This window comes from Miscanthus floridulus, chromosome 9 (genome assembly GCF_019320115.1).
Source record: "Miscanthus floridulus cultivar M001 chromosome 9, ASM1932011v1, whole genome shotgun sequence".
Classification (NCBI taxonomy): domain Eukaryota; kingdom Viridiplantae; phylum Streptophyta; class Magnoliopsida; order Poales; family Poaceae; genus Miscanthus; species Miscanthus floridulus.
In genome coordinates, this window is record NC_089588.1 from 46,241,716 (window position 1) to 46,249,490 (window position 7,775).

The window sequence follows — 7,775 nt, forward strand, 5'->3', positions numbered from 1 at the left end:
TCAGATGTTCCCTTTCAAAAGGTTGATGAAAGTTTTGAGGAGGTATGTTAGGAATAGATTCAGACCAGAAGGGGGCATGGTTGAAGGATGGTCAACGGAGGAGGCCATTGAGTTTTGCACATATTATCTGGACATCAATAGTGTTGGAGTTCTAGAATCTCATCACGAGGGAAGATGAGGTGGCAAATGAACAATCGGGGATAAATCTATCATAGTAGACGACACCATTTCTTTTAGACAGGCATAGTTCGCTGTTCTCCAGCAAGTAGAGGATGTGATGCCATTCATTGACGAGCACAGGCAATCGCTGCAAACTTTGTATCTGAGCAGGTCACAGGCTGGGTAGATAAAAACATGAGGAATTTGTCAACTGGTTGCGATGCCGCTTGATTGGAACAACGTTGGGTAATCAGCTGGATATCTTAGCCAAGGGACCTTCAAGTACATTGCTTAAGTATCAAGGGTATGAGATCAATGTATTTACATTTTACACAAAAAAGCAAGATGTAAAGAGCACATACCAAAACAGTGGTGTTCGTTTCGATGCTCACGACGAAAAAGACAACGTGCAGGTGACATACTATGGTTTCATAGAGGAGATATGGGAGCTAGACTGTGGTCGATTGAAGGCAGCTCTTTTTCACTGCCAGTGAGTCTAGCTCGAGGAAATCAACACCGACAGAGAAGGGTTCACTACCGTTGATCTTATCAAGACCGCATATAGAGATGACCCCTTCGTCCTTGCAAAAGATATTATACAAATCTTCTATGCAGGGGACAACAAGACAAAAGGAAAGCTAAAAGTAGTCCTAGAAGAGAAAAGGAAGATTGTTAGTATCGAAGGAGTGACGGACGAAGAAGACTACAGGGGCTATCAAGAAATGCCTCCATTCGGGGCGAATGTAACCCTACCTATCCTTGAAGAGGGTGACAAACCTGCTTACGTTCGGCGTGATCACGATGAGGCCCTCATTGTTGGACCCACTATAAATAGTTAGATTATTATTAACTATATATGTAATCATTATTCAGACGTTGTACTAGTAATTCTCATTGAATATCTAATTTATATTTATGCGCATCTCTATAATTAAACTATTCACTATGTAATCAAATATTGAGATGACGTTCACAAACATTATTATTTGATAATTATAGACCATTAATTAATGATCATAGAATTAATTAATCAAGACACAAATTTTTTTCTTATTTCATGATAAATTAATTGTAATACAAAAAATAAATGAATAAAAGACAAAACAAAACAATCCTAACAAAATCACTACTCTAGCGTAGCGGTTAAGGCACCAGACTCCCAATCCCGAGCCTCAGGTTTGAATCCTAGGTGGGGCAAATTTTTAGATTTTTTAGAATTAATTAACTCTGCATTCAGAGAATAAAAGAAAAAACAAAACCAATCTTAACGAAATCACTACTCTAGTGCAACGGTTAAGGCACTAGACTCCCAACCCCGAGCCCTGGATTTGAATCCCTCGCTAGGTAAATTTTTAGTTTTTTTAGAATTAATTAACTCTCCGTTAAGAGATTTTTAGTTTTTTTAGAATTAATTAACTCTCCATTAAGAGATTGAAACGTAAGGTAAAACTAATTCTTACGTAATCCCTATTCTAGTGTAGTGGTGAAGACTCTAAACTAAGAACCCCGAGACCTGGGTTTGAATCCTCGGCGTGGAAATTTTTTTATATTTAAAAAAAAGGCTGCGACGGTAGGCAGCGTAGCTGCTGGATGTCAGCATGCCAGGTCTATCACTATCGGTTTTGGTGTAAAAATCGACAGTGATACTTGTCATCACTGTCGGTTTCCAGAATCAGCACAGATGGCCACCTTCACTATCGTTTTTTATACAACACCGACAATGATCAAAAGGAGATCCCCACGAGGCAGCTGTGCTCCCGCTGACCACCATAGTAGGACCACTGTTCCCACCTACCATGACAACTTTACTTTAAAAAAATATAAAAAACCTACCATGACTGCTCGCGCCTATAAAATGGCCCTCGGCCAGGAGCCTCTCAACGACCAAGTCTAGGTACTTTTGTTGTTTAACTTGCCACCCTTCTGCTGATTATTTCTCACTTCATTCTCTCTTAGCTAGTATCCACATCTATGGTCTCTCTGTGGGAGAAAGCTCTCCACATACAAATTTCATTATGCATAGTCATTGCAAGGAAGGTGTACACAAAAGGTACTAGAAGAATGATTCTGAAGATAGAGCAACGCCGAAGCTTGGGGACGTCGTGAGGTTGACGAATCCATCCTATGCGGTGTGCTCTGGCCTATCTGTCCGGAGCGGCATGGGTTCAATAGTGCCCGACAACCTCTCCATTCGTCTCCCGAAGGCGTAGCTCATCAGCCATCTCCGGCATCCTCTAGCGCCTATTTAACCTTACCTGGGTGCTAGAAGAATGTTTCTGAGGTGGTTATATTATAATGTGTTTGTACACTTCGATTGTAACATTAACCTAGGTGAAAACATGTTTTTTTATCGTATATTTAATTTTAGTGTCAGGTCTTTGTTATCGTATATGTAATTTTATTCTAAGGTCTCTGTTATTTTATGTTGTATTTTGTAACCGATTTTATGTTGTATTTTGTTATCGTATATGTAATTTTATGTTGTATTTTGTTATCGTATATGTAATTTTATTCTAAGGTTTCTATTATCGTATATGTAATTTTATGTGTTATATATATATATATATATATATATATATATATATATATATATATATATATATATTGATGTTTGTCTCTTCAAATGGCAATGGATGTATGGGTATTTTACATAAATATTGTGCCCTAATAATTAGTTATCTAGCATGTTTGGGATAGACAGGCAGTGCCCTAATACTGTGTTTGTACCCATATGAAATTATGCAACTGATACAAAATATTTTGACATTATTTGAGCATTAATTAAAGATCACATAATCATTTTTTTTGTAACCAATAACATTTATTCTTGCATGCATATGCATGCATGGAAGTATGTGATGACAGGGACACCACTGTCGGTTTTCCTAAAAAACCAACAATGATAGCCTACATTAGTGTCAATTTTTCTTATTAAAAACCAGAAGTGATGTGCCTGTCCCCTATAAAAAGCAACCGCCAGGAACATACACCCATTCACGTACGCACCCTCACTTCACTCTTGTATCTCAATTTCACTCACTTCTCACTCTTTTCACTCTACGTGATTTGGTCATGGCTCCTAGATATTTCATTACAGCAGGTATATATATGTTCTCCTCTTCCATATTCTAGCTATGTATATGTGCATCATTGATCTATATTTATTTATTTAGTTTGAGATATTTTAGATGGCACATTTTATATAATGCAATATATATTTCTATTCATATTTCTTGAATTTTATTAGGAATATATAATGCAATATATATGTTCTCCACTTCCATTTTCTAGCTATGTATATGCATCGATATATATTTATTAGTTTGCGACATTTCACTTGGCACATTTTATATAATAAAATATATATTTATAGTCATATTTCTTGAATTTTATTAGGTGGGATGAACGGACCTGCCCCATCACAAGAACCAGGTTTCCCCCCTGGCGATGATCCATTTGCTCTAGAAATTGCCATTCCAGAACACCCTTATCCAGCTATTGTATGAAATATTTTCTAACATCTTATTTTTGGATGCTAATTAATTAATAATTGTAGTTTAATTTCTATAATAAGTGTTGTTTCATAATATGTATGGACCTGCTTAACAAACCTATAAAAGTCATCTAATGGTACAATGACTAAACATTTAGGTTCCCAAGGTTCCTGTGGTTCATATGCATTACGGTGTTGTATTATTCTCAAACTTCTTCTCGGCTTGCACGTGCCATGGGTGAAGGAAACATCAAGTTTGGGATTTTCAAAGATGGTTTGGTACTTTTTTCGGTTTATTTGAATTTCCGCGTGACGTCATCGAGTAATTAGAGGTTGAACTGAGCCTACCCCTAAAATGATCCGGAATGGTGCCAAACTTTTACACATGGTCTCATGTGCCCTAGGGACCAAATTTTTGTCAAGGTAAATGCAAAATTCTAATATGTTCAAGATGTAATTGGGCCTCTCCTGTCCTGCTTAGCACAAAGAAAAATATAATAATACAAAAAACGATAAAAAAGCCTAAGATCTTGTGTGGGGCCATAATTTGGGTGTACATGCTTACAAAAAAATCAAGCCATTAGGATATAGGCGGTACATACATGCTTCACAAACCTATAGAAGCCGTCTAATGGAATAATGACTAAACATCTGGGTCCCAAGGTTCCTGTGGTTGATATGCATTCCGGTGTCGTATTGGTCTCAAACTTTTTTCGGGCTTGCACGTGCCACGGGTGAAGAAAACACCAATTTTTGGATTTTTCCAAGATGGTTTGGTACTTTCTCTAGTTTAATTGAATTTCCGCGAGACGTCACCGAGTAATTAGAGGTTGAACTGAGCCTACCCCTGAAACAATTCGGAATGGTGCCAAACTTTTACACATGGTCTCATGTGCCCTAGGGACCAAATTTTTGTTGAGGTGGATGCAAAATTCTAGTGTGTTTAAGATGTAATTAGGCCTCTCCTATCCTGGTTAGCACAAAGAAAAATATAATAATACAAAAAACGATAAAAAAACCTAAGATCTTGAGTGGGGCCATAATTTGGGTGTACATGCTTGCCAAATAATTTCAAGCCATTTGGACATAGGCAGTACATACTTGCTTCACAAACCTGTAGAAGTCGTCTAATGGAACAATGACTAAACACCTAGGTTCTCAAGGTTCCTGTGGATCATATGCATTCCGGTGTTATATTGGTCTCAAACTTTTTCTTAGGTTTGCACATGCCACGGGTGAAGGAAACACCATGTTTGGGATTTTTCTGAGATGGTTTGGTACTATCTCCAGTTTAATTGAATTTCTGTGCGACATCACCGAGTAATTAGATGTTGAACTGAGCCTACCCCTGAAATGATCCGGAATGGTGCCAAAGTTTTTCACATGGTCTCATGTGCTCTAGAGACCAATTTTTTATTGAGGTGGATGCAAAATTCTAGTGTGTTCAAGATGTAATTGGGCCTCTCTTGTCACGCTTAGCACATAGAAAAATATAATAATACAGAAAATGATCAGAAAAACCTAAGATCTTGTGTGGGGCCATAATTTAGGTGTACATGCTTGCAATAAAAATTTCAAACCATTTGGACATAGCTGGAATAGGAAAATAAATACGTGAATTTATTCATTTTCAAAAAGAAAAAAATATTATATATATAATCATCACTGTCGGTTCCAATAACTGGTAGTGATAGGCTAAAACCTACAGTAATGGTAACTATCACTATCAGTTTCATTGTGAAAACCGACGGTGATAACTATGTTTAATTTTTTAAAAAAAATTGTGCCTGGCCTCGGGGTCCAGAGTAGTGTGCCTTAAGCGTTGCGCTAGGATAGTAGTTGTGTTATCTTTAGTTTTTTATACTCTTTTATTTAGTTATAGAGTAGTTAGTTTATATTAAAAAATAAGACAAAATAAAAAAATTTGACCCGCCCGAGGTTCGAACCTGGGTCACGGGCTCTAGAGTGTTGTGCCTTAACTACTGCACTAGGATAGTAATTGTGTTAGGTTTAGTTTTTTATTTTCTTTTATTTAGTTATAATATAGTTAGGTTATTAAAAATTAAAACAAAAAATTTTGGCCTGTCTGCGCTATCCTGGGTTCGAACGTGGGTCTTTGGATCAAGAGTGTGGTGCCTTAACCGCTGCGCTAGTTGTACGAGTTTGAAAGGAACTCAAAACTAAATTTGCTTAATGGATTGGTGGTATCGGCACTGCTGCAGCTCAGCACTGCCGGTTCTAGGCTAGCACCAGCAGTGATGAGCCCTCATCACTGTCAGTTTGGCTTGGCCACCGATAGTGATGCGCCATCAATATATAAACTGAGCGCGCGCTAGCGAAATAGTTCATCTCTTTCGAACACCCGCGCCGCTCTCTTCCTCCACGCCGGGGAAGCACCACCTCTACCCGCGCGCCCCCCTCCGCTACCCTCGAGCCCTGCTCTTTCTCCATGCCGGTGGCCGTGCTTCACAATGTGCCCTGCCCCTACAAGGAAGCCAGCCGACACCGTCCCTCGCCCCACGGTCCACCACACCACGACGCTCAACGCTGTAGGCCTCAACACCTATAGTCCTCCACGCCGTCGTCCCCCATCCCATGGCCCCTCATCCTGTGGTTGTCCATGCTGGCGGCCCGAGGAACTTTGGAGCGCGTGGAAACTAGCTTCTCCACGCTACAAGGTGCATGCTACCATCACTGCCCCTCCTCTGTTTGATGGAATGCTCATGAGGATAACATCCACCTTCATGTAGCGCGGCCTCTTCTCTCCATCGCTGGCAACGAGGAACATCATTGCCACTGTCCCTGCCACGACCGACGCAGTCAGCCACGCCCGCGCCCTTGTCTTCCGTGACACTGTCAGAGCACTGTTGCCACCCACGCCCTCTTCCTCAACGCTGCTGGAGCACCACCGACGCCTGCGCCCTTGTCTTCCTCGTCCACCCCCACCACCACACCTACATCTACCAACGTCGAGGCCCTTAGGAGCGCGCAGAGAGCTGCTACCACCCCCCATGGTGAGTGCATCTGGCACTGCCCCTTAGGTGTTCATTGAAATGTTCTGAGGATAACAATAGTCTATTTATCTCTTTTTCTCTAGATTTCGTGGAGAAACACTTCAAATTTCCTCAGTAGCAAATGTTCTTTGATCTATGGTGAACAAATTAGCTTAAAACACTATAGTCATTTGAAGCATGGTTGAAGACATACTAGTGCTCAAAGTGGGATTGAAATGAGTTAGATGTTGAAAATCATGATTTAGTTGTGTTAGAAATTGAAGTTTGAATATTTGATTATAGTCTACAACTTTGCTTAGTCTACAACATGTTTGAATGACATAGCACTATCAACCTAATTTGGTTAAATGTATAGGCAACCATGGCATGGTATGTAGTGCATGTTGGTTGGGTGCCTAGGATCTTCCTTACCTGGGAAGATTGCTATGCTCAAGTCAATCGCTACCCAGGGAATTGTTACAAAAAAATACAACATAGAAGTTGAATCTTTGAGGGCCTACTATGGTGCAAGAAGTGCAAACCATAGCCATCAACTAGCACTAGAGATTGAAGAGGAGCTACCCGTCGGAGATATGAAGATTAGGAGAATTGCTCCTTGGTCTTGGAAAGATGTCATGCTTTTATTTATTGCTATGGTCATTGCTTTTCCTATTTGTAAGTTGATGTAGGCTTAATTTCGTAGAACAATAGGTGGACTTTGTTGTATGTAGCCAATCAAACAATGAATTTGTTCTATGTGAACAGTATGTGGTCTTATTATTAGACTTTGCATTAAATCTCTATTTGTTGGGTAATATATATATGCACAAATGCTACTAGTAGTTGTACGCAGCCAAAACTGATCACGATCATATCACAGCCATGACTCATCGTCGCTCGTTAACCCATCACCAAAGAACCGATAGGCAACAAAAAGCGCCTGATAACACTGGGACGGGAGAGCCGCATGATCTGACAAATGGTGGCGGTGTCAATTAGGACGGTGAGAATGAGGAACCATGGTGCCCTACCACTTGTCTCTAGCTAGATCAAGATGACTAGGTAACTTAGGTATCATGTGACTAGGTAGCCACACATGCTAATTAATTGAGAGGGTCTTAGCTTACTTG